The 24,613-nt window shown below is 36.4% G+C and overlaps 1 pseudogene; it reads right to left on the bottom strand.

Annotated features, from left to right (window-relative positions):
* Positions 1-23,660, bottom strand: LOC108177896 (gamma-aminobutyric acid receptor-associated protein-like 1 pseudogene; annotated as a pseudogene).
* Between the last annotated feature and the right edge of the window lie 953 nt (positions 23,661-24,613).

Consider the following 24,613-nt stretch of genomic DNA (forward strand, 5'->3'; position numbering starts at 1 on the left):
TCATTTCCCATAGACATTCTCATTACATAGGCCACATACAGCAAATAGCCTTCCTCACTGCTGTCCACATACAGATGGCCCATGCTGGCACTAGCAGGAGGGTGTTGACACTGAAGAATGAGGTATTCTCAGGGTCTCAGGAGAATCCTCTTCTGCATTAAGAAGAAAAAGTGGCGAACAGTGAGGTCAAAGGGCCCTAGGTGACTCTTCTTGTCCAGATCTGGTGCCCTCTCTACCATTATGGAGACCCTGTCTGCATATTTCTTCTGAATCCTTTCTCCTTCCTTTTTCCAGTACTCATAGGGCTGAGCCTCCTTTATTCACGAACTCTGCGATGGACCACAGAGTATCTGAGCTCCCTGGACAGGGCCTGCCTCTCTTGCTGATGATTTCTCTGGTAACAAGATTGCCTTGGAAGCACCTGTGCTTAGGAGGGAGCCCTTGAGCCACAGCTTGGAGGGGGAAGGTGGTCAGGTTTAGAAACCCAGGCCTGATTTTATTTTTGGTATGAGAAGGTAGCATTAAGAAAGGGATGAAAAGTCACAGAAAGAAATAATTAAAAGTAATATTCACAATATGTAAACAAATTTCATAAACTAAAAATTAAAGTACTGGAATAAATGGAGAAATTGATGAAGGCATAAATAGCAAATTCATAGATTCATTAGCATAATATGGAAATATGAAGTTTCTCAGACTCATTGATAACCAGAGGGATACAAATTAAAATTATGACATTCATACTTTTTTTTAAAGATTTATTTTATTTATTTGAAAGACAGATTTACAAAGAGAGGTAGAGACAGAGAGAGAGGTCTTCCTTCCATCGGTTCACTCCCTAGATGGCCACAATAGCCGGAGCTGTGCTGATCTAAAGCCAGGAGCCAGGAGTTTCTTCTGGTTCTCCCACATGGGTGCAAGGGCCCAAGCACTTGGGCCATCTTCTACTGATTTCCCAGGCCACAGCAGAGAGCTGGATCAGAAGAGGAGCAGCCAGGACTAGAACCGGCACCCATATGGAATGCGGCACTTCAGGCCAGGGCTTTAACCCACTGTGCCACAGCGCTGGCCCCTGACATTCATACTTTTTAAAACATTATTTGAAAGCAAAAAACACAACAATATGAAGTGCTGTTGAGCATATGGAGAAGCAGAAGCTTCGATGAGAAACTGGAGTTGGGAACTGGAGCTGGGAATTGAACCCAGACACTACAACATAGGATAAAGCTGTCTTAAACACGAGGCCAAACAGCTCCCCAAAGGTACAATATTTTAAAATTTATTTTATTTATTTGCAAGCAAAAAAAAGAGTAGTTCATCGTATTTAATATTTCAAAAATATTTAATTTTTATTTAATGAATATAAATTTCCAAAGTACAGCTTATGGATTACAATGGCGTCCCTCCCACCCGCAACCCTCCCCTTTCCCACTCCCTCTCCCCTTCCATTCACATCAAGATTCATTTTCAAATCTCTTTATATACAGAAGATCAGTTTAGCATACATTAAGTAAAGATTTCAACAGTTTGCTCCCACACAGAAACATACAGTGAAAAATGCTGTTTGAGTACTAGTTATACCATTAAATCACAATGCACAGCACACTAAGTACAGAGATCCTACATGAGGAGTAAGTGCACAGTGACTCCTGTTGTTGACTTAACAAATTGACACTCTTGTTTATGGCATCAGTAATCACCCTAGGCTCTTGTCATGAGCTGCCAAGGCTATGGAAGTCCCCTGAGTTCACCGACTCTGATCATATTTAGATAAGGCCATGGTCAAAGTGGAAGTACTTTCCTCCCTTCAGAGAAAGGTACCTCCTTCTTTGATGACCCATTCTTTCCACTGGGATCTCACTCGCAGAGATCTTTCATTTAGTTTTTTTTTTTCTTTTTTTCCCCAGAGTGTCTTGTCTTTCCATGCCTGAAATACTCTCATGGGCTTTTCAGCCGGATCCGCATGCCTTAAGTGCTGATTCTGAGGCCAGAGTGCTGTTTAGGACATTTGCCATTCTATGGGTCTGCTGTGTATCTCACTTCCCATGTTGGATCATTCTCTCCCTTCTTTATTCTATCAGCTAGTATTTGCAGATACTAGTCTTGTTTATATGATCCCTTTGGTTCTTAGTCTTATCATTATGATCAATTGTGAACAGAAATTGATCACTGGGACTAGTGAGATGGCATTGGTACATGCCACTTTGATGGGATTGAATTGGAATCCCCTGGTATGTTTCTAACTCTGCCGTTTGAGGTAAGTCAGCTTTAACATGTCCCAAATTGCACATCTCTTCCCTCTCTTATTCCCACTCTTATATTTACCAGTGATCACTTTTCAGTTAAGTTTCAGCACTTAAGAAGAATTGTGTATTGATTACAGTATTCAACCAAAAGTATTAAGTAGAACAAACAAAAGAAAAATACTAAGAGGGTTAACATATTAAGTTGCTCATCAACAGTCAGGGTGAGGGCTCATCAAGTCACCGTTTCTCATAGTGTTTATTTCACTTTAACAGGTTTCCTTTTTGGTGCTCAGTTAGTTGTCACCGATCAGGGAGAACATATGGTATTTGTCCCTTTGGGATTGGCATATTTCACTCAGCATAATGTTTTCCAAACTCCTAACAGGGATTACTTTTCGGTTAAAATTTAAACACCTAAGTATAATTGTGTGTTAATTACAGAGTTCAACCAATGGTACTAGAACAAAAAAAATACTAAAATAGATAAAGTATTACATTGTACATCAACCGTCAGGACAAGAGCTGATCATGTCACTGTTTCTCATAGTGTCCATTTCACTTCAACAAGTTTCCCCTTTGTGGCTCAGTTAGTTGTTGCCAATCAGGCAGAACATATGATATTTGTCCCTTTGGGACTGTCTCAATTCACTCAGCATGCTGTTTTCCAAATTCCTCTATCTTGTTGCAAATGACTGGATTTCGTTGTTTTTGACTGCTGTATAATATTCTATAGAGTACATGTCCCATAATTTCTTTATCCAGTCTACTGTTGATGGGCATTTGGGTTGGTTCCAGGTCTTAGCTATTGTGAATTGAGCTGCAATAAACATTAATGTGCAGACAGCATGTTTGTTTGCCAATTTCATTTCCTTTGGGTAAATTCCAAGGAGTGGGATGGCTGGGTTGAATGGTAGGGTTATCTTCAGGTTTCTGAGGAATCTCCAGACTGACTTCCATAGTGGCTTAACCAATTTAAATTCCAACCAACAGTGGGTTAGTGTCCCTTTTTCCCCACATCCTTTCCAGCATCTTTTGTTGGTAGATTTAGGAATGTGAGCCATTTTAACTGGGGTGAGGTGAAACCTCATTGTGGTTTTGATTTGCATTTCCCTGATTGCTAGTGATCTTGAACATTTTTTCATGTGTCTGTTGGCCATTTGGATTTCCTCTTTTGAAAAATATCTATTGAGGTCCTTGGCCCATCTCTTAAGTGGGTTGTTTGTTTTGATGTTGTGGAGTTTCTTGATTTCTTTGTAGATTCTGGTTATCAACCCTTTATCAGTTGCATAGTTTGCAAATATATTTTCCCATTCTGTCGGTTGTCTCTTCACTCTCCTGACTGTTTTTTTTCCAGTACAGAACTTCTCAATTTGATGCAATCCCAAATGTTAATTTTGGCTTTCACTGCCTGTGCTTCTGGGGTGTTTTCCAAGAAGTCATTGCCGGTACCTATATCTTGCAGGGTTTTTCCAATGCTCTCTAATAATTTGATGGTGTCAGGTCATAGATTTAAGTCTTTAATCCATGTTGAGTGGATTTTTGTGTAAGGTGAAAGGTAGGGGTCTTGCTTCATGATTCTGCACGTGGAAATCCAATTTTCCCAGCACCATTTATTGAATAGACTGTCCTTACTCCAGGGATTGGTTTTGGATCCTGGATCAAATATGAGTTGGCTGTAGATGTTTGGATTGATTTCTGGTGTTTCAATTCTGTTCCATTGGTCTATCCATCTGTTTCTGTACCAGTACCATGCTGTTTTGATAACAACTGCCCTGTAGTATGTCCTGAAATCTGGTATTGTGATGCCTCCAGCTTTGTTTTTGTTGTACAAGATTGCTTTAGCTATTCGAGGTCTCCTGTGTCTCCACATGAATTTCAGCATGATTTTTTCCAGATCTAAGAAGATGGTCTTCGGTACCTTGATTTGTATTGCATTGAATCTATAAATTGCTTTTGGGAGAATGGACATTTTGATGATATTGATTCTTCCAATCCATGAGCATGGGACTTTTTTCCATTTCTTGGTATCCTCTTCTATTTCTTTCTTTAAGGTTTTGTAATTTTCATCGTATAGATCTTTAACGTCCTTTGTTAAATTTATTCCAAGGTGTTTGTTTTTGTAGCTATTGTGAATGGGATTGATCTTAGAAATTCTTCCTCAGCCATGGAATTGCCTGTTTATACAAAGGCTGTTGATTTTTGTGCATTGATTTTATACCCTGCTACTTTGCCACAATCTTCTATGAGTTCCAATAGTCTTAGTAGAGTTCTTTGGGTCCCCTAAATAAAGAATCATATCATCTGCAAAGAGGGATAGTTTGAGTTCTTCCTTCCCCATTTGTATCCCTTGAATTTCTTTTTCTTGCCTAATAGCTCTGGCTAGAACTTCCAGAACTATATTGAATAGCAGTGGTGAGAGTGGACATCCCTGTCTGGTGCCAGATCACAGTGGAAATGCTTCCAGCTTTTCCCCATTCAATAGGATTGTTGGCTGTGGGTTTTTCATTGATTGCTTTGATTGTATTGAGGAATGTTCCTTCCATACCCAGTTTTCTTAGAGTTTTCATCATGAACGGGTGTTGTATTTTATCAAATGCTTTCTCAGCGTCTATTGAGATAATCATATGGTTTTTCTTCTGCAGTCTGTTAATGTAGTGTGTCACATTGATTGTTTTGCGCACATTAAACCATCCCTGCATACCAGGGATAAATCCCACTTGGTCTGGGTGGATGATCTTTCTGATGTATTGTTGCATTCTATTGGCAAGAATTTTATTGAGGATTTTTGCATCTATGTTCATCAGGGATATTGGTCTGTAATTCTCTTTCAATGCTGCATCTTTTTCTGGCTTAGGAATTAAGGTGATGCTGGCTTCATAGAAAGAATTTGGGAGGACTCCCTCTTTTTTGATTGCTCTGAATAGTTTGAGAAGAATTGCAGTCAGTTCTTCTTCAAATGTCTGGTAGAATTCAGCAGTGAATCCATCTGGTCCTGGGCTTTTCTTTGTTGGGAGGGCCTTTATTACTGTTTCAACTTCTGTTTCAGTTATGGGTCTATTTAGGTTTTCTATGTATTCATGGTTCAATTTAGGTAGATTGCATGTGTCCAGGAATCTATCCATTTCTGCTAGGTTTCCCTGTTTGCTGGCATACAAGTCCTTGTAGTAATTTCTGATGATTCTTTTTATTTCTGTGGTGTCTGTTGTTACGTTTCCTTTTTCATCTCTGATTTTATTGATTTGGGTCTTTTCTCTTCTTTTTTTAGTTAGTTGGGCCAATGGGGTGTCAATTTTGTTTATTTTTTCAAAAAACCAGCTCCTCGTTTGGCTGATTTTTTGTAATGTTTTTTCTGGATTCAATCCTGTTTATTTCTTCTCTGATTTTAATTATTCCTCTTCTCCTACTAGATTTGGGTCTGGTTTGCTGTAGATTTTCTAGATCCTTGAGGTGAATTGAAAGCTCATCTATTTGGTGTCTTTCCAATTTCTTGATGTAGGCACCTATTGATATAAACTTTCCTCTTAACACAGCTTTTGCTGTGTCCCATAAGTTTTGATATGTTGTGTTATTATCCTCATTTACTTCCAGAAAATTTTTGATTTCTCTTTTAATTTCTTCTATGACCCATTGTTCATTCATCAGCATATTGTTCAATCTCTATGTGTTTGCATATGCTCTAGGGATTCCTAAGTTGCTAATTTCCAACTTCATTCCTTTATGGTCTGAGAAGCTGCATGGTATGATTCTAATTCTTTTGAATTTGCTGAGACTTGCTTTATGGCCTAGTATATGGTCAATCCTAGAGAGGGTTCCATGTACTGCTGAGAAGAATATAAAATCTTTAGCTGTAGGATTGAAAGTTCTGTAGATATCTGTTCAATCCATTTGGGCTATAGTGTCGATTAAATCTACTGTATCCTTGTTGATCTTCTGTCCTGTTGATCTATTTCTGAGAGTGGGGTATTGAAGTCCCCCAGTACTATTGTATTGGGGTCTAAGTCTCCCTTTAAGTTCCTTAACAAATCTTTTAAATAAACCGAGGCCTGTAATTAGGTGCATATACATTGATAATTGTTATATCTTCCTGTTGAATTGATCCCTTAATCATTATATAGTGTCCCTCTTTGTCTCTCTTAACAGTTTTTGTGGTAAAGTTTATGTTGTCCGATATTAAGATGGCTACGCCTGCTCTTTTTTCATTTCTGTTGGCATGGTATATCTTTTTCCAGCCTTTCACTTTCAGTCTGTATGGATCTTTGTTGGACAGATGTGTTTCTTGTAAGCAGCAAATAGATGGGTTTTCTTCCTTAAGCCAATCAGCCAATCCGTGTCTTTTAACTGGACAGTTCAGGCCATTAATGTTCAATGTGACTAATGATAAGTGGTAACTTTGCCCTGCCATTTGCCAAAGATAAGTTCTAATATATGCTTTGAATTCCCTGTGATCTTTTGCTGTGAGGTTTCCTTCCTTTACCTTCTTTCATATTGATGACTGTGTTTCTGTGTTTCTGTGTGTAACACATCTTTAAGCATCTTTTGCAGGGCTGGACCAGTGCCAACAAATTCTTTCAATTTCTGTTTGCTATTTAAAGTCTTTATTTCACCTTCATTCACAAATGATAGCTTTGCAGGATATAATATTCTGGGCTGGCAGTTGTTCTCTCTTAGTACCTGGGCTATATCTCGCCATTCCCTCCTAGCTTGTAGGGTTTCTGATGAGAAGTCAGCTGTGAATCTGATTGGAGATCCTCTGAGAGTAATCTGACGTTTCTCTCTTGCACATTTTAGGATCTTTTCTTTATGTTTCACTGTGGAGAGTTTAATTACAACGTGTCGTGGTGAGGATCTCTTTTGGTCGTGTTTATTAGGGGTTCTATGAGCTTCCTGTACTAGGATGTCTCTGTCCTTCTTCAGACCCGGAAAGTTCTCTGCTAATATCTCACTAAAAAGGCCTTCTAATCCTTTCTCCCTCTCCATGCCTTCAGGAACTCCTAGAACCCGAATGTTGGGTTTTTTAATAGTATCCTGAAGATTCCCGACAACATGTTTTAGATTTCTAATTTCCTCTTCTTTTCTTTGTTCTGACTGTATCCTTTCCTGTTCTCTGTCTTCTAAGTCCAATATTCTCTCTTCTGTTTCACCCATTCTGTTTTTAAGGCTCTCTAATGTGTTTTTCATTTGATCTATTGAATTCTTCACTTCATTATGATTTCTCGTCACTATCACAGTTTCCTGTTCTACTAGTTCTTTCATTTCATTTTTATTCCTCCTTAATATTTCATTTTCGCGTGGGAGATTTTCTATCTTGTCCATTAAGGATTTCTGTAGTTCAAGAATTTGTTTTTGAGAACTTCTTAATGTTCTTATCAATTTTTTGAGATCTGCTTCTTGCATTTCTTCTATGTCATCATCTTCATAATCTTGAATTGGGGTGTCTTTTTCATTTGGGGGTGTCATAGTGACTTCCTTGTTTTTATTACCTTGGTTTTTGCTTTTGTTATTTGGCATATTGGAGATATTTGGTTTCTTCACTTGGTGCTTTTTCTTGTTATACTATGACTATAGATTAAGTGGATTGTCTGTTTCTGATGGAGCCTTAGAGGCTTGAGATGGGTGTGGCCTGAGAGCTCTGTTTGGTATGCCAAAGGTGACACTCCCAGGTTAGGCATGGTAGATCTCTCTCTCTTTCTTTCTTTCTTTCTTTCTTTCTTTCTTTCTTTCTTTCTTTCTTTCTTTCTTTTGATTCAAAAGGGAAGTAATTCCGCACAGCTGAACGAAGTTGCAGGTAGTTAGCAGGCAAATGATATACCCACAGGAGCCAGAGATTGGAAGCTCTTTCCCAAGGACCACACAGGGAATCTGTTCTGCCCTCAGAGTGGGCTCAAATTCTCCTTTAGTCTCCCACTGGGTTGCCAAAGTTACGGAATTGTAGCGTCTCTGGAGAGTACTTTCGTGAATTCCGTGAGTTCTCTTCCCCACCATCTCTTTTTTCACAGTCTCAGTTCAGTAGCACCACAAATTCACTAGGTCCTAATCTCCTGTTAATTCGCCCCACCCAGATCAGGTTTTTCTGCTAGACTCGGGGCTGGTGCAGACCTGAGGTCGCCCTGCTTTTGACGTATGTCCAAGATGGCGCCTGCTCTTTGTCTTGTTCGCCTTTGAGAGGTGAGCGGAGAGAGAGAAACCTGTGTCCGTACCAGTCACTTTTTTTTTTCTCTCTCTCTCTCTTCTAGTTAGCCTGGTGAACTTTTCCCCCCAGGGTCGTTCCCTCTAGTCTCCTCTTTCCACTTGCACGCCGGTGTCTCGGGCTATTGAGGTTCGGCTCACCTCGCATTCCAGCGCTGATGTGTTGATATTTTAAAATTTGAGTGGTCTATTTTTGTAGAATTTTATTGGTGATTTTAATATTTTATCATCAAGTGTGTGCCTCTGCAAGTTTTTCTGTTATACTCTATTGAAAATACTACTAAATGTTCCTTAATGTTTCTCAGATTTCCCACCATGGGAAACTCTTAGTATGAATTTCAAATTTTTAAATTCTTTACTTCTGTGTAAGGTACTCAGCACTCTTTACTATTTTAGTACATTTGTCAGTAGCTAGTTGTAATGGAATCTTTTTTTTTTTTATTTTCGAGATTTTTATTCTTCCTATTCACATATAATTTTCATGTAATATTATTGCTTGAATATATTTAGGTTCCTAAAACACTAACTTTAAAACAATTTATGGTTGCTTTATTGCATTTATTTCAGTCAGAGAACATTTGTCTTCTTTAATTGAGTTTCGTAACCATCTTATAGCTAATTTCATAGCTCATTCTTAATGGGAGCTTCTTTGCCTGTGTCTCCATTTTGTTTCCTTTACTGTTGTGTCATTCTCTTTGCTTACTGTTAAACTTGTTCTTTTTTATAAATTATATATGTATATATTTTATTTGTAAGAAAAAGAAATAGAAATAGAGGGAGACATAGAAAATCAGAGAGAGAGACAGAGTGCCACTTCAATGTTCTGGTTCACTCTCAAAATGTCTATACCAACCAAGGCCAGGCTAGGCCAAAGCAGGAGCCCAGAACTCAGTTTGAGTCCCTCATTTACGTGGCAGTGACCCAAGTATTTGAGCCATCATCTACCTACTGCATTCCAGGGTGCACTTTAGCAGGAAGCTGGATTAGAAGTTGAAAAAGCTGGAGCTTGGACCAAGACTAACACTGGGGCCAGTGCTGTGGCATAGTGGGTAAAGCCTCTGCTTGCAGTGCCAGCATCCCCCCTGGGTGCCAGTTGGAGTCCCAGCTACCCCACTTCTGATCCAGCTCTCTGCCACAGACTGGGAAAGCAGTGGAAGATGGCCCAAGTCCTTGGGCCCCTGCACCAACGTGGGAGACCTGGAAGAAGCTCCTGGCTCCTGGTTTTAGATCAACGTAGCTCTGGCCGTTGCGGCCATCTGGGGAGTGAACCAATGGAAGGAAGACCTTTCTCTCCATCTCTCCCTCTCACTGTCTGTAACTACCTCTCAAATAAATAAATAAAATCTTTAAAAAAAATACCATGTTCTCCTAAAGATATGTCAGGAATTTTGCCCAAATTTTTATGTCATACTTTAATTTATAGAAACCTACTTTCTATATACCTTTTCATGCATACACATATAACTACATTTATACATTACTTAATAATAAATTGATATATTGACATAAATAAATTATTACAAATTATTATACATTTAACCAAGAAATAACAAATAGCTATAAAGGATAATGTTGTAAAATGTTATGATTTTTTAGTAAAACTTCCTTAATTCCAGTAATTATAAAAACAAGACATAAGAATTCAATTGTAAAACTCCATATTAGTCTACTTGACACTAGTTAGAGTTTTATTAAATTTGTATGCTATTTCCTTACTAATAAAATATCACTTAAAATAAAATACTGAAATTGGAATACAAATTATAAATATTTTATCTTGCAGTTATAATAATTAGCATTTTCTCATAATGAAATTCATCAATTGCAGTGTTAATCAATTAACATGTAGAGTTTTATCATTTAACAATATTCATAAAGTAAGTTGATAAAATATTTATATTTAATAAACTTAATAAATTTGAGATGCATCAGTTTCCTATTGAAAAATGTCTTACAAATACAATTTAATACTCAAGAATAAAATAATTTGCATGCAATATGCATTGCATAATTATTTGAGCAAAAGTAAGAAATTAACAAACCTCAGAAGTGGAATATTTAAGAACACAATTGAATGTAATTTTACATGGCTTTTAAGTACGTGTATTAATTTAATGTATCAAGCACAGAAAATATTTTGAGATAGTTTGGACTAAAACACAGGTATGTAGAAGTTTTGTCTCAGATATTATTTTAAAAATAGTAGGAACACAAACAGAAAAAGGAATAGACAGTTTTAGAAGACTGTTATCAATTCTTTTCTTTCCATTTTAATAACTCCATTTTTAATATAATGGGACTCAAGAGTATAAAAATGCGTTTCCTACGTTTATTAAGTTTTCTGTATTCTAGTATGACTGTACACTTCTTAAAACTGAAACAAATAAATCTTTAAAAATAATAAAGGGGGCCAATGCTGTGGCATAGCAGGTAAAGCAGCCTCCTACAGTGCCAGCATCCCATACAGATGCCAGTTCAAGTCCTGGCTGCTCCACTTCTGATCCAGCTCTCTGCTGTGGCCTGGGAAAGCAGTAGAAGATGGCTCGAGTCCTTGGGCCCCTGGATCCACTTGGGAGACCCAGAAGAAGCTCCCGGCTCCCTGTTTCAGATCACCATAGTTCCAGCCATTGTGGCCAGTTGGGGAGTGAACCAGAGGATGGAGGACTTCCCTCTCTCTGCCACTCCTTCTTTCACTGTTTAACTCTTTCAAATAAATAAATACATCTTAAAAATATAATAAAGTTATTTGGATGTTATTTGAAATTCTGGAGGAAAGGGATATTTCTATTATAGAGGAATGCACTGCATTAGCATTTTCCCAAATAAATATAAAATGAGACATAAGAAAATTCTTAAAAGATTAAATTCCTGTTAAAGCCACTTTAATGTTTATTCATATTATTGTGTATGGGCTGTCCTTGATATTTTTCATGTTATATTTTCTTCAACAACCCTGATATTATTTTTCACAATTTGAAAGTCCATTAATCTCAAGTATTCGATATACATTGTAAGTATAGTTATATCATACATACATAAAATAATTACATTATAGTTATTATTAGCAGTGCTATAAATAACAATATTAATAGTATTTACATCCCTGATTTGGAGAGCTGTAGTGAAAGTAGGAATCCTATAATTCATTTTTAGAATGCTAACCCAACCTGCCTTCAAAAATTATATTATTCCTCTTGTTCTGACAAAGACAATTATATGTACAAAGTCTTCTATCTCTTTGCCTTCTTTTTGTTTTCCATAACAACAAATAATTCTTGATATTACTAAGTATAATGAATGTTAGTCGGCATTCGTGTGTTTCTTTCCCAATTCCTCAAAAATGTAATTCAAAATCTCATTATTTTAAACATCAATTTATTTCTAACACTTAAATTTATTTTCCTATGCTATAATTCCTATTTATTTACCTAAAATAAGCATGTATGTGTGTATTATATATATATGACAACTTATTAAAGTGATACACAAAGTTTCTCTAAGTAAGCTTAGAATATTCTCAAAAAATAATATTTAAAATATGCATAATTTTATACACTTTTCTTTTTCTGAAAGAAACAGTTTTATTCAGCCACAGAATTATTATACCTTTTATTTATAAGGAATACTCAAACATTTTTACATGATTTATGAAAACCATTGCTCTTCGATTTAATCAGCTTTCATTATTTAAAAAAGTATCTGTGAGAAACTAACTTGTAAACAAAAATGTTTCTTTTCATTCCAGTTTTGGAGGCTTACAGTGCAAGTTCAAGTGGCTCTATATCTTGGTATCTGATGAGAGTGGCCGATGGTGGAACATGTATAGAGGAAACATGGCATGTCAAGTCAGGAGGCAGAGAGAGCTCCTGGGTCAGCTTAGAATTCATAAGTAACCCTCTGTTGAGAAATACATCTCCAGTGACCTAAACATCTCTCAGTGGGTCCAGTCCTAGATATAATAATTTTATCAAGTCTTTACTGTCACTCCACTAACCTTTATCATCAGACGTTGTCAACCAGGAATACCATGCAAGGGCCTTGGCTGACACCCAAACTATAAGTAACCCATAAAACTTAAGTTTTGTAAGAAATTCACATTTTAATATTTCTCTCTTCTCCACATTCTCTGGATGATCAGTTATAAAACAGTAATTTATTTATCGTGTTTGACCTATCTTTATAACAAGTTACTGTTTTACTGTTTTTTTTTTTTTTTTGGGGGGGGGACAAACACCTTAACAGTTAAATGTACAACAAAAAACACATGTTAAGACACCAACATGACTTCAAATGTTTAAAATTTATTTCCAATATAAGGTTCACAAAAGAGCTGTAACATCATTCAGTACATTTTCTAGTGAAAGAAATTCTGCATTGCAGAGTTCACGTAACGGTGCACTTGTCAACCCACTTAATTGTGACAGGTACCTGGTCCATATTGATAACCTACAAGAAAGAAACAATCATGTTCTACGGGTTCAGGCACCCATAGCATCTCCTGTAAGCTAACATAAATGTTGGTCATATTCTCCATGAAATTCCAATTCAAATCCAGTCTATAGGTGGCTCCATTCATACAAGCTGATTATGCATCCTCTGACTCATGTCTACCAACAAAGTGAGGAAATCATGCAGGTGATTTCCCTGGAATTCACTAGTCATTTCCAAGAAGTATTTCAGTTCACTGGGCGTCCACTTCTTGAGTGACTGAGTATTTGGAATGAAGCAATGGTCTGACCACTGTTTTCTGAGTGCTGGAGGTCCTAGGTTTTGCTGATTTTTATGGGTTTCACCCTCTGGTAGTCAATAAGGCCAAGTGGTGGCAAATGTCATTTGCCATTACCACCCAGTGGAGAAAACTACCATTCTGTGTTAATGTCACACTGTACTTTGGCATGGTTGGATGGATTATGAGAAAGCTGGGCAAAAGTCATAGCCACTGATTCAATCATTCCTTATTATAGCTCACACTTTGAGATTGACAGATATGTGTACAATTTCTCCAGGACAAAGTTCACTATAGAGAATAACTTTATAGTAATAATTTTAAATTATTTTCATTGATCCCAGCAGATCCATATTTTAATTTGTTGTCATTGATTTTACATTAACACTCTATAGTGATGCTCTTAAATGATGGGCTGTTCCCATTATTGCATTTCTCAAAAAGCCTTAAATTTCTTTCCATTTGTGAAAGATATTTACTTTGGTACAGAATTTTAAACAGAAGGGCTTTTTCATTAAGTATTTCAGATTGCTTGTCACATACAATTATCTCTCAAGAAAAATTTGGAATTATCTTTATTTCCATCTAGTTGCTAGTAAAAAAAAATAACTTCAGATAATTGCCGATTTACTGTCAATTATGAAAATATATACAAAGAAATCTAGCATGCTCTTTTCTCAATTTCTTGCAATGACAATATTTTATAAAAATACGTAACACAATAACACAACTATAATAAAGTAGATACATATATCTCCTTTGATCTTTTTCCCTGGTATCATATGCTTTTAGTTTCTGCAGATGTATATGCATGTGTAACTAAATATAACAGTGATCTTCATGTGTCATATACTTGATGTGTATTGAACTTCTTAAATCTGTAGATTAATGGTGTTCAACATATTTGCATCACATTAATCCATCATTTCTTCAAATAGTAGTTCTTGTCTCAGGAAATTTATAATACTGCTAAAAATAGTAAATTAAAATTTTTAAATGTAGTGTGCAAATATAAAATGAAAGCAACAATTGAATATTCCGTAGAATATTGATGGCAAAAGTGAGGAATAATCAGAAAACTATAATAAGCTAAAATAATGCCAAACTTGAAAGAGCCACACAATGATCTGTAAGAAAATTAGAAAATAATTAACATATATTACTAAAATCTCAAATAAAATCATTGAATTTTTCAGACCATATCTTTCTAAGTATGAAAAGAACATGCTAGTTGACTTTATTATGGGAAACAGTACTCTCAATGAAAGTATTACATTTCACTACTTTTGTTTGTCTATGTGTATTTGACAAAATCCTAGGTAGATTGATAAAGCAAAAATATATATTGGGAAGTCTAGAAAAGAAAATTAATGGGTAACTCACTTGAAATTTAATCCTTTTTATATTGTTCCTGGGTAAAGCAATGAGCACCATTATTATCTCTTTGGATGGAACATAGATATTAGCATGATAATACAAGAAGACAAAAGCATATAGGAATTCAATAATGAGAGTTTCCCTAGTGAAAAGAAATGCAAACTTTTATCTTGTTTAACCACTGCTTTATCTTCTTTTCCTCATTAATATAATGAAATAATCTCCTTCTTAACTTACAAAAAGCTACCAATCTCCCTCTCGTTTCATATTTTAAACTTAATGTCTCAATTGCATTTTTCTTATTTAAATATTTGCACAATGAAGTCTTTCCATCTTCAAAAATATGTTTACTCAGTGTCATTTGTATTACACAAAAAAAGACCTAATAACCTTGTATGGAAAATAAGAAAAGAAGAACAAAACATAATTCACAAGTATAAATAAAATAAAAAATTACAATTATATTTCAATGCAAGACTATAAAGCAATATATTTCTGTGCCCTTAATTCTAAGATTTAAACTTAAAAATAACTTGATGTTCAACAATAAGGTGTTCATCAGTAACAAGTGACTTGCTGTATGATAACAATACATTAATCATGTGGAAACCTCAGGCGGGAGGAACCATTTTTTAAAAATATTTTATTTATTTCTTTGAGAGAGAGAGTTACAGACAGAGAGAGGGAGTGACACAGAAAGGTCTTCTACCCAGATTTACTCACCAAATGGCTGCAAAAGCCACAGCTGAGTCAACTGGAAGCCAGGAGCCAGGAGCTGTTTCGGGGTCTCCAACATCAGTGCAGGGCCCAAGCACTTAGGCAATCCTCCACTGCTTTCCCAGGCTAAGCAGAGAGCTGAATCAGAAGAGGAGCTTAGCCCACTATGCCACAGCGCCATCACCGGTAAGAATCACTTTCACAAATCTATTTAAGAATCAAAAAAATCATGAATAATTTAAATATACGAATTGGGCTTTATAACACATTGTATATAATTCAAGATATATTCATATATATATAAATATATATATATATGCACAAAGCAAGAGAATACTTACAAAAGCTATACAAATTGTGTTCTGGATAATTGTATTTTTCTCTTTTTAATTTTTTTTTATCTTCTTTTATATATTTAAATCATGTTACTGTGTAAGTAACAGAAACTGTCAGTGACAGCAAACCAAAGTGAATAATCAAGACCAGACATTTATGACTTCCAAAATCCAAATGAGTTCTGAGAGGATAATTATCCTGAGAAAAAAAAACCCTTTCAACTACTGGCACTGCTTTTCCCAATAATTGCATAGTAGAACAAGAGATGGGAAATAGATGTGAAATGCTTTCAACATACATCTCTGATCAAATCAGCAATCCCGAAAGGTTTGTATGTGTGCAATGCATTCTCTTTTAAGTTGCCAAATCCCCACTCCTGGCATCATTATATGTTCATGTTTACACCTCTGTGTCCTTCCCAATTCCCATGAAACACTTCCTTAAAACTAACTGGAAAACATACTGACTATTGCATGTTCATTCTTTATTCAAATTATGTAAAAATTTTCATTGCCTTTCACATTCTTCTGGCCAAAAAATGTACATATTTTGAAATCTCTTATTACTAAGTTGAATTATACATGAATAGTCTCTAAAATCATCAGTACAGACAGAATTCTGTCTTCACTACCATTTTCCGTTCTTCCCAAGAGTTGTTTCCAAATTGAACTGTAGCTTTTATACAATCAAATATTTTCACAAAAAAATATTGATATTAGCTTTAGTCAGGTTCTTTCTCTTCCGCACATGTATATATATATATAGACACACATATACATATATATCTCCTCTTTACAAAAAATAAAACAAATCAATAGAAATAGCTTTGGTGTATCTATGATTTCTCAAGACATGCTTATTTACACTCACTCTGAAAAATGATATCTCTTAATGTGCTGGAGGTATGAACAGAATATTAGAAGGACAGTTAATGATCCAGTTTTATATATATGTGTTAAGACATTTGAAATAGAAAAAAAATGTTAATTCCAATAGTTGTTTGATGACTTCATCCTATATAAACACTAAAAATGAAATTTTAACATTTATTCTGTAGAAAGTGAAGCATGTAATTGCAAAATATCTAAGTCTATTTAAATGTTAAACAGTAAGTACAAAATTATTACCCTTATAAAGAAAAGCACAGCTGAAAATAGTGCAGGATTATTTCCTTCTTTCTGAAATAAATCATGTTTTAGAAATATTGAGCCCCCAGAAAAATACTTTTAAATAAAACTGCTTTACCATGAGATAAAAAGATTTGTAAATCTTTTTTTGTAAATGGTTTCTTTAAATTTTGGTTGAATTTCATTCATAACCAAATGGGAATCTATATTAAAATTATTCAGCACATCAGTTTCTGTAGATTCTTTGACTTAAAATTTATTAAAAAAAAATGAAACTTCTGGCCGGCGCCGTGGCTCACATGGCTAGTCTTCCACTTGCGGCGCCGGCACCCCTGGTTCCAGTCCTGGTCGGGGCGCCGGATTCTGTCCCGGTTGCCCCTCTTCCAGTCCAGCTCTCTGCTGTGGCCCGGGAAAGCAGTGGAGGATGGCCCCCAAGGAGACCAGGAGGAAGCACCTGGCTCCTGGCTTTGAATCAGAACAGCGCGCCAACCAAAGCGGCCATTTGGGGGGTGAGCCAACGGAGGGAAAACCTTTCTCTCTGTCTCTCTCTCTCTCTCACTAACTCTGCCTGTAAAAAAAAAAAAAAAAAAAAAAAGTGAAACTTCTAAGCAGAAAGTAAATAAAATCTATCTCCATAGTAGAAGGAGAATAATTACACAAATTAAATATTTGATGATAAAAATCTTCAAGATTTAATTTTGTAATTATAATACTTTAGAATCTCAGTTTATCAAAGCGACTCTAGATTTAGATCATATTTTCAATTCAGTAAAGTTATCTTTGGAAGTAGGATAGGATGATACAAAATTGAGAAGACCTATGATTTAGCAATGACCAAATTTGCAAAACACAATTTTCAAATACAGGATAATTATTTGATGAGTTAGTATTATATTTTTTTAATTAAAGGTAATTTGAATTGTACATCTTCCCAAAAATTGTGGAAAAAAAAGAAAACATTTTCTGTAAAACAAAATAGAAGAAAAATTTCCTTTTCATTATCAGAATCTGCCATGAATTTCCAGGGACCTCATTATCTATATGAACATATTTCTCAATTAAAAATTACTTTGAGGAACCAGTGCTGTGGCACAGTGGGTTAGCGCCCTGGCCTGAGGTGCTGGCATCCCATATGGGCTGGCCCAGAGCTATTTAATGTTAACACCCATAGAAGAATCAAACAAAAGCAATCAAATCAGCTGAACAATGTAAAATAAGAACATACAATAATATACCACACATATAATTTATTTTTATATTTGCTTTAAAATATATTTACATGTCTCATATTGATTTTTAAAATATTTATTCATTTGAAAGGCAGACTTACAGAGAGAGAGGGAGAGACAGAAAGAAAGAGAAAGGGAGAATGATGTTCCATATGCTGGTTCATTCCAGAGATGACTAGAAAAGCCAGGACTGTGCCAGGATGAAGCCAGGAAGCAGGAGCTTTGTCGGGGTTTCCCACATGGATGTAGTGGTCCAAACATTTGGGCCATCTTCTGCTGCTTTCCCAGGCACAACAGCAAGGAGCTGGATTGGAAATGGACTTGTCAGTCCATTTCAAGTCCACTTCAAGTCAGTTAGGACTTGAAGTGGCGTATTCTACAGCATCAACCCCTCATTTTAATGTTTCAGAATGTTATCAGAATGCTACGGTAATCTTACTCATATTATTAACTATTATTGGTCAATACTAAATAATTCAAAGCCTGTATAATTTTACTTATTCTAATCATTTTACTCAGAATTGTTCAGGTTTAATGATAAATTCTTTGTTCAAATTAGGAATAAGGAGTCATTTTCTGTATCACTAGTTTTTACATTTGAATGACTGTGAAAATCTTTGAAGCTGGTAATGTGTGGAAAATATTATTCTAGGGCATTCCTGATGATTGCTTAACGATCAGATAAAATTAGTGATCATTAACACTTGTTCATGTTTCTTTCTGCATTTATTTATAACTGTAAATGATACCCTCCTGAATGTGTATAGTATTTCTGTCTACATTTCCCCACAAGTGCTTAATTTCTATATTCAGATTTTGAGTTCTGTATTAATCTGCACATGGCATCCCCATGGAATTTATATCCATTAAATAGAATTTAGATAACAGAATTCCTATTGTCTTTTACAAATTGTTTATTTCAATTTAATCATATAAACAATAGGCATTTCAGTCTCATAGAGAACTAACAAATTCAGATGACATAATCTGTGAAAATTTTCTATTAAAAAAAGAGAACAATTTTTCTTTTTTTATAATTTTTTTTTTATTTGACAGGTAGAGTTACAGACAGTGAGAGAGAGAGAGAGAGAGACAGAGAGAAAGGTCTTCCTTCCGATGGTTTACTCCCCAAATGGCCGCTACAGCCGGTGCTGCGCCGATCCGAAGCCAGGAGCCAGGTGCTTCCTCCTGGTCTCCCATGCGGGTGCAGGGCCCAAGCACTTGGGCCATCCTCCACTGCCCTCCCGGACCACAACAGAGGGCTGGACTGGAGGAGGAGCAACCTGGACTAGAACCTGGTGCCCATATGGGATGCCGGCGCCATAGGCGGAGGATTAACGAAGTGAGCCATGGCGCCGGCCCCAATTTTTTTTTTTTAAGTAGTTAATTTAACATTTTATATACTTGTCACATATCGGTACATTGTGAAATGATTAATTCAAAGTAATAAACATATCCATGTCCTCAGATAATGCTATAATTTAGATATTTGTTTGGATGTTCTTCAAAGGTCCATGTGTTAGGACCTTGCCCCGAAGTCCTTATTTGTGGTTGATGAATTAAGGATAGAGATGTAATCCATCTTTGATGTCTAAACACCTTTGGAAAGTGATTAGATTGTATTAAGTTGTTGGAGTGATCAAATCATGGTATCCTTATAAAGATATGCTACATGGAGATGGAGGGTAAGCATGTTCCTGGTGTTTCTCTGTATCCTGGCTCATCACATGATCCTTCATCTTTTTTTAAATTTATTTTTATTTTTTGCAGAGACAGAGAGGGACAGAGAGAGAGAGAGATCTTCCCTCCACTGGTTCACTTCCTGATTGGAAGCAATGGCTAGGTCTGGGCCAGGCCAAAGTCTGAAGCCAAGAGCTCTCTCCAGATCTCAACACATGGGTACAGGGGCCCAAGAACTTGGGCCATCCTCTACTGCTTTCACAGTTGTATTAGTAGGGAGCTGTATCTGAAATGGTGTTGTCAGGATTCCAACCGTTGCCCATTTGGGATATTGGCACCTCATTTTGGGGCCTAACCAGTCTCACCACAGTGGGGACCCCATAACCTTTACTCTGTAGTATTACCTTACTCACTACCATCACCGTACGTCACTGATGGGCTGCCTCATCTCAGACTGAATTTCCCAAACAATGAAGCAAAAACTCCTACCTTCTTACGTAGCTTCTCTCAGATACTTCTGTTTTAGTGACAAAAAGCTGAGTAACATGCATCCTTTTTATTTTCTTCTTGATCTGAGATGATTTAAAGCTTCTGCCAGGGATTTTAATGAATAAAATGTCTGCAATACTACCACATACAAGTCACCACGTTGCACAATAAATCTGAACTTACTCATCGCATTTAACTGAAATTTTAAATTATTGACTGATACTTCCCCATCCATTGCTGTTCTTGCCAACCTCTGCTTTCTATTGTCTGCTTCCATGAGTTTGGTAAAAATTTCACATATGAATGTAAAATCAAGAAGTGTTTATTCTTCTGCGTTTGAGTTATTTTATTTTAGAAAACGTTCACCAGCTTCATTCATGTTGTAAAAGACTCACCTTTCCAAACCATATTATTCAAAATAAATCTAACCTACTTCCATGTGAAGGTTTCCTGAGTGAAGAAGAAAACACAGGGTTCTAAAATGACTGTTTCCTCTGAAATAGTTTATTAATAAATAATTAAGGTATAAAATGATAAACACATACCAAAATGAAACAGTGAGAAAAAAGATTATATAGTTTGATGTAATAAAGATTCAGGGAAAACGGAAATGGAATTAAATTATTTTAAAGTAAGTCAATAGACTTCCAACTACAAAAGTAGTGACATGATAATGCAAAGGAGAAGCCATGAAAGCGTTCTTCAAATTGAGAATCAAAAAGTCAAAAATACAAGATGATTATGGTGATAAGAATATTATATTAAATAATTTCCCCAACAAAGGAACTAGAAATGTAAGAACAAAAGCAATAATCAAAGCCATCAGAATGAAAATTTTCTTGTCTAATTAAATGAAAAGTTTAACAATTAAGGATGCTCACTCATATAATTACAAAAATTATATATTTTAAAAGCTATTACTATAGTGCATTTATTAATCAAATTAAATGTGAAAGTTAAATACTTCAAAGTAGGAAATGTAAAAGAAGTATGAAAGTTCTAAAGAACAGGAGTATGAATTATCACCCTTGATATAAAGAACAGAATCAAACAAATGTAAGCCACTTGATAACTTCACATGATGAATGCAATAGATACACGCATGCATATGCATTCAAATATTCACATAGATGAAATATCGTTTTACTATAAATGTGTTTTTGGCCTACACCGCGGCTCACTAGGCTAATCCTCCACCTGCGGCACCGGCACACCGGGTTCTAGTCCAGGTTGGGGCACTGGATTCTGTCCCGGTTGCCCCTCTTCCAGTCCAGCTCTCTGCTATGGCTCGGGAAGGCACTTGGGCCCTGCACCCGTATGGGAGACCAGGAGAAGGTAAATAAATAAAATATATAATATATATATATATAAATATAAATAAATAAATAAATAGATATAAATGTGTTTTCCTAGTCCAAAGTAGCATGTGTCCATGGATATCCACTCACAAGCCTTCATATTAAAGATAGAATTTAATGTCATTGCCACTATTTTTCCACCCCTCAAAATTTCACCTTTGTCTAAATTTTATCTCAAGCCATCATCTATTTAACCTCAAAACTTGGAGTTATTCACTATTCCATTCACTCACTATTTACACACTTACATATTTGAATAATGGATTGTTTTAGTTTTTATTTTAAAATTTTTTTGGTTTATGTATTTGAAAGGCAGAGAGACAGACAGACAGGGAGGGAGTTCCCATTTACTGATGTACTCACCAAATGCCCACAACATCCCAGTCTGAGCCAAGGCCTGAACTGGAAGTCAGGAACTCAGTGCAGGTTTCTTACACAGGCGGCAGTAATCCAATAAATTGTGCCATCAATGCTACCTTGCAGTGTTTTTATTATTAGAAAGCTTGAGGCAGCAAGATATGGCAGGCACTCTGATATGTGACACAGAATCAGCATCTATTAAACAGTTAAAATATCTATTAAACATCTCAATCTTATTAAATAGTGTTTATATTGAATTTATATGGATACACAAATAACTGTATACTCAAGATATTGTTAGTTTCATAGCTTCATGGAATATGTTTATGATTGCAGGTCTTCTCTTGTACGTTGAAACATGAGAAATACATTGGGAAATTTAATTCTAAGCAGGTAGTGAGAATTTGAAGTGGTAGGTTAATGGTTATAACTACAAATTAGGGGGTTATAACTAACTATATCTAAAAACAGAATGTGTCATTTGATCAAAACTTTGAAAGAATTTAGGGGGTTGGTGTTGAAGTTCTTGGGGAAAGCATTTCAGGTAGGGAGAACAATGGTGTCACTAATCACACAGCAAAGCATGCCTGGCTGTAGTGTGTATGACCAGAGTAGCAAGATTCAAATGAGCCAGAGAAAGCAGTAGGAACTGAGGGTGGAGTGATTTTATCCAGTATGTATGAGGAGCATATTAGCAAAGTTTAAGAAATGTTTGCTTTATCTGAAGTTTACCCACTTAAATGAATCTCTGAGAGTAGAGAATAGACTGACATTAGGGGCTCTATTGAAATTAGTAACCCTGGTGAGCATTTTAGGTGAAGAAATATAAAAGATTGAGATTATTTCTTATACCAATCTTAGATATGTTTTCGATACATAAATTTAAGAGAATTCTAGAATTTCATCTTACCTTACATATTTTAAGGTTTACTAGTAATTACTCTGTGACATCTAGTTTTTGGTCAGAAAATATTTTAAAGTCTTGTTGCATTCAAAACATATTTATAAAATAATTTGCTATGTAAAAATTTGAAATTTATAAAATAAGAATTATAGTTAATTAGTAAATATCAAAGTTATGAAATGGTTAGTCACTATCAACAAGAACATGAAAATAAAATGTTGAAATTAGTAATAAAATCAAAGAGAACATTATATAGTCCATAGACAACCACAGGAAAATAAAGTTAAAAGGTCAACATGGCATGTCTGGCATAGAAATTTTTTTTTTTTTTTTTTTTTGACAGGCAGAGTGGACAGTGAGAGAGAGAGACAGAGAGAAAGGTCTTCCTTTGCCGTTGGTTCACCCTCCAATGGCCGCCGCGGCTGGCGCGCTGCGGCCGGCGCACCGCGCTGATCCAATGGCAGGAGCCAGGAGCCAGGTGCTTTTCCTGGTCTCCCATGGGGTACAGGGCCCAAGCACCTGGGCCATCCTCCACTGCACTCCCTGGCCACAGCAGAGGGCTGGCCTGGAAGAGGGGCAACCGGGACAGAATCCAGCGCCCCGACCGGGACTAGAACCCGGTGTGCCGGCGCCGCTAGGCGGAGGATTAGCCTAGTGAGCCGCGGCGCCGGCCTTGGCATAGAAAATTTTAATAAACTTTATAATATGGAGCTCCTCTAACTGTTACAGAAGCAAAACTCCAGGCACACAAAGAAGCCAGGAGAAGGCGCTTAGGGCTGCCCTTAGTGATCAAAGCTGAGAATGCTGTTCCAAGACCTGGTACAAAATAAAGCCCAAGAACTTCTAACGCCCTGCCGGTGCTGACTTCTTGACCTCCAAACTTGCCAGCATCAGACAGACTAGCACTCCATTGGTCCACATTCATTGAGGCTTGTGTCACTGCTTTCTGCTGGTGGACCAGGAAGACACCACTTGGGCTTTGTGAGTCTGAGAAACTTAGGTAAGCAGCCTGGGGACAATCTGGGAATCCATGAGACCATTACCACACTCCTCCAACTCTGAGAGACAGCAAGGGACCAAATGACTTTGTCTTGCAAGTCAGTGTTGAATTGGAAAAACCCAGTACTGGGTAGGTCCTAAGTGTCCATTCCTAGGCCAGTGGATGTGAAGTATCTAGACTTGCTCAGTATTAAGTGGGGATTTGCAGCACAGTAAGACAGACTTGATTTAGTACGTAGTATCACCTGTCTTTTGTGGGCCTGGTGTGCACTCTCAATATCATATGGGGCTCAGTTACTATGAGGCCAAGGTGTAACCTACTTAGGGACCACATGAGTAGATTAGGAGCTACCTTTTTCACTCCTTTTACATCTCTACACAGATAGTAGGGAATCACAGGACTGTTTTGGAACTCAATGCCAAGCTTGTAAAACTTAGCATTGAGAAAATGCTAATGGTTCTTATCTGTAGAGCGGTGACCCCAGACACAGCTTCTGGGCTTGCTTCAATGCCCAGTAGAGTTCTATGGTCTTGGCTGAGCTGTGGTATACCCCAAGCAAGCATCACCTTTGGCTGATAGGTAAAGTATTGAGAAGTAAACTCACTTAGCATCAGAATAGATTATTTAGAATTTCTAGGCAAAAGATTTTATATCCTAAGAAGCATCAGAAAATTCCAGGGAACCATAACCTCTCCAGAAGAGCGAAATAAGCGACCAGAAATTTCGCCTAAAAATTGAGATTTCCAAATATCTGCGTGAGGATTTCAAAAAAGAAACTCAATTGAAGTCAAGAAAACAGAGAAATGAACAATATTCAACATAGAGATTTGATAAATAGATGGAAATAATTAAATAAAATCAGGCAGAAATTGTTCAAC

The sequence above is a fragment of the Oryctolagus cuniculus genome, chromosome 4, assembly GCF_051225735.1.
Source record: "Oryctolagus cuniculus isolate XC-2025 breed Fujian yellow rabbit chromosome 4, ASM5122573v1, whole genome shotgun sequence".
NCBI classification, from domain to species: domain Eukaryota; kingdom Metazoa; phylum Chordata; class Mammalia; order Lagomorpha; family Leporidae; genus Oryctolagus; species Oryctolagus cuniculus.